Source organism: Hyaena hyaena, unplaced genomic scaffold, assembly GCF_003009895.1.
Source record: "Hyaena hyaena isolate Hyena2069 unplaced genomic scaffold, ASM300989v1 scaffold_1907, whole genome shotgun sequence".
In the NCBI taxonomy this organism is placed as follows: domain Eukaryota; kingdom Metazoa; phylum Chordata; class Mammalia; order Carnivora; family Hyaenidae; genus Hyaena; species Hyaena hyaena.
Genome location: NW_024082541.1, coordinates 138,433 through 142,234, shown reverse-complemented (window position 1 = coordinate 142,234; position 3,802 = coordinate 138,433).

Below are 3,802 nucleotides of genomic sequence, written 5' to 3'. Positions count from 1 at the left end.
CTGACTAAATGAGATAATGTTTTTAAGTGTCTAAAAACAGTTCCTGGCAAAGAATAAACACTCAGTAAATGTTAGCCTTCTCAACAGCAGTAAATACTAAGAAACATCAAAGAACACATCTGATTAGCAATTCTCTGACTAAGTTTAGAAGACAACCATTGGGAACTGATTAAAGGCATAGTTTGCTAGACTAGATTTTACTTATAATTATTATAATGATCATCATTCATTGTTCATTCAAATATTTATTAAGCATCTGAGTGCTCAGTAGATTCTACACAGGAAAAAAAGTTGGCAAGTTCTCCTAAAGGCTCACATTACTAGGGGAATATAAGACAAATACATACATCAGTATGATTGGGGGAAATTATAGCCAATACTAGCTGAAGTAAAAGTGCTTAAAGGTGGAGAACTCCTATCCGGTAACAAGAATTATTACACTGTGAAATATTTCTAAATAAAGTAACAATTTTTTATTCTGAATATATCGTTTGATAAAACTGGGCTCTGAAGGAGACCTCAAGGGTAAATTTTATATTCGCTATTCAATAATATTTACTGATAACTGATTATGTGCTAAATACCTCATTCCACTAAACCTCACACAACATTTAGGGATAAAAATGACTTGTCTTCATATATCAATAAAATCTCATTTGTTTTAGGAAAAAATGCAAGTGGAGTGCCTGGGTGGCTCAGTCAGTTCATTCCAATTCTGTCTCCCTCTCTCTCTGCACCTTCCCCACTCTCATTCTTTCTCTCTCTCTCTCTCTCTCTCCCTCCCTCCAAAATAAATAAACATTAAATTTAAAAATTCTATCATTTTCTGTATTTTGACAAAATTTTAATCGCTAATTAAATATTTCCTGAGGAAAACTGCAGGATTCACCTCAGTTTACATTAACTAAAAACAGCACTTGTTCTAAAAGATGTGAATCAAAATTACTACATTGTTGGAAATACTGAAGTTGAATGGAGAAATCTACTGATTTATAAGAGTTGTCACTTTTTTAAAAATATTTATTTATTTATTTATTTATTTATTTTGAGAGAAAGAGAGGGAGAACATTAGCAGGGTAGACGCAGAGAGAAGGGGAGTGGGAGAATCCAAAGGAGACTCCACATTCTCAGCATGGAGCCTGATGCGGGGCTTGATCTCATGAACTGTGAGAATATGACATGAACCGAAATCCAGAGTCAGATGCTTAACCAACTGAGCCAGCCAGGTGCTCCTTGTAACTTTTTAAATGGCTTTCCTTTTTGTTTTTCTTTTCTTTAAGATCCTGAATTTTGAAGGTGTAAACTGGATTCAGAATCACACAGACCGTGAATTAAATTGTTAGCAAAAGCAAGTTATTTCACTGAGCCAAGTTTCCTCCTCTATAAAAAAACGTAAAATAGGAATAAATATCAGCATTTTGCTTGTACCCTGTGGATTTTATTTCCTTGTGCCAACTTGTTTACAACTAAATCTCCCTTGCTAGATTGCTTCTTAGAAACAGCTACCATGTCTTGTTCATTTTTATGTGCCCAAAGTACTTAACATAGTGCTTCACACGGATAACAACTATAAATTACCTAAATGTCTAACACCTTTCCCCCTGCTTGGATGATAGGAAAAGCATCAAACCTACTCTTAACCAATAAAATAACAAATTTTTATGCCATGTAATTTGCCAGGGAGACACTCTCCAAATCCAATGCTATATAAGGTTTAGCTAAAACTCACTTAAGAGAAATAATATTTTCATTTTTATTTATTTTTGACAAGTAAAAATAGTATATCTTTAAGGTGTACAGCATGATGATTTGATATACATGTAAGTGACCACCACAATTAAATTACTTAACCTATCATCTCCCAGAGTTACCACTTGTGTGTGTGTGTGTGTGTGTGTGTGGTGTGCATTATTATTGTTTACTATAGTGACCATGCTGTACGTTAGATCTCCAGAACTCATCTATCACATAGCTGACAGTTTGTACCCTCTGATCAATAAAAGATTATCTAAATGTCCAGTAAGTCATCCTTGAAATCAGTGCTCTGCAGTGATCCCCTGAAGATTCTAATGCGGTATGTCTGAGATGGAGTCTGAGAGTCTATATTTCTAACAAGCCCCCAGGTGATGCTGAAGCTGTTGGTCAGCAAACCTCACTCTATTGGTCGGCTCTAAATCATGCTTAAAGTCTGTGTCTAGTGTTCATTTTTTGTTCTCTATAGAAGTGTTTTCCTGGACGCTGCTTAAGCATTAAACTATTAGCCAAAAGCATTATAAAAATGTACTTTTAAAAGTCCTAACACCAGCTTTGTCCTACATACTTCAATGCTTTTGAGTACATTCATTATTTATTACATTTTGTGGGGCTTCTTTCGGAGGGCGAATCACAGAGATTTCTTTCTGGACTTGGTATCAGAAAGAGTGGTGCTCTTGCACAGCTGGCTTGTTCTTATACGACACACAATATCAATCTTGTAAACCTCTGGTCTCTCCCTCTTTTCTGAGGCTGCTTGAAAACTCAGACAGCTGTGTGGGCCCTTTGTTTGTACAAAATGAGTGGCACCTTAGCACCTAGATTGTACATACAACCTCATCTTAAATAATTCATCCACCTTTTTCTTCCCTTATTTTTTGCTGGTCCTTATTTTACTACATTTTGGATTTTGCATTATTATATTTATATATTATAAACGGACTTAAAATCCTGTTTGAAATGACAGAGGAATGGAAATTGATTTTAAAAATGGCAGATTTTAAGAAGAAAACACATGTATCACAGTTCTCAAGCATTCCATCATTGTCTATTATAAAACTACAATGTAGCTTGCTAAAATTTTTGTTAACTGACCTAAAGTTATTTTTTTTCAGGTTAATTATTTGGTGGGCGTTAGAGAGAGAGAGAGAGAGAGAGAGAGAGAGAGAGAGAGAACTCAGGGAAGCGGCAGAGAGAGAGGGAGAGAGAGAATTCCAAGCAGACACTACACTGTCAGCACAGATCCTGACGCAAGGCTTGAACCCACAGACCACGAAATCATGACCTGCATCAAAATCAAGAGTCAGATGCCTAACCAACTAAGCAACCCAGGCACCCCTGAGTTAAATTTATTTTTTAAAAAATTAAGGTTCCAAAAGCCTTTGCTATCATTCCCATTATTGATGACAATGGACTGTCTCATAGCAATAAGACAGAAGCCAAATTGAAAGGCAGGAATGGCTAGTCATCGGCTGCCTGATTTGCTTTAAGCTCTCTGATGACATGTTGAGGATCTCATCACTCAGTCTGGGGTTCCATAGCCCTTTCAATTCTTGCACTAACTTCCGTGAAATCCGATTACAACTATGAACTCCTATAAAATTTATTTTCCCTACTATTTTTTGCTCTCTCCCAAATGCTATACACTGTTGTTATAACATTCATATTTTTATATTTTTTTTTACCTAGCATCCAACTTTCCATGCAGTTTGCATCAATATTACTTTCTGTCATTAACTAACAGCATTATTATTTTTATGTAGAAACCCTACAATAGGGGACACTACATAATAATCCTGGACACTCAACCGAGGTAAGAAATAAAAAAACTAACCATCTGGGACAAACAAAATTATCCCTTCAAGTTATTAAGAAAAGCCCCAGGTTTGCTAGGATGGCAAGGTTACTGAAGAGCACCTATAACTATGAAGTCACCTCAGCAATTAAGGTGCTTTCAGGGGTGTGTGGGTGTCTCAGTTGGTTAAGTGTCCAAATTAAGCTCAGGTCATGATCTCATGGCTTGTGCGTTTGAGCCACACATCAGGCTCTG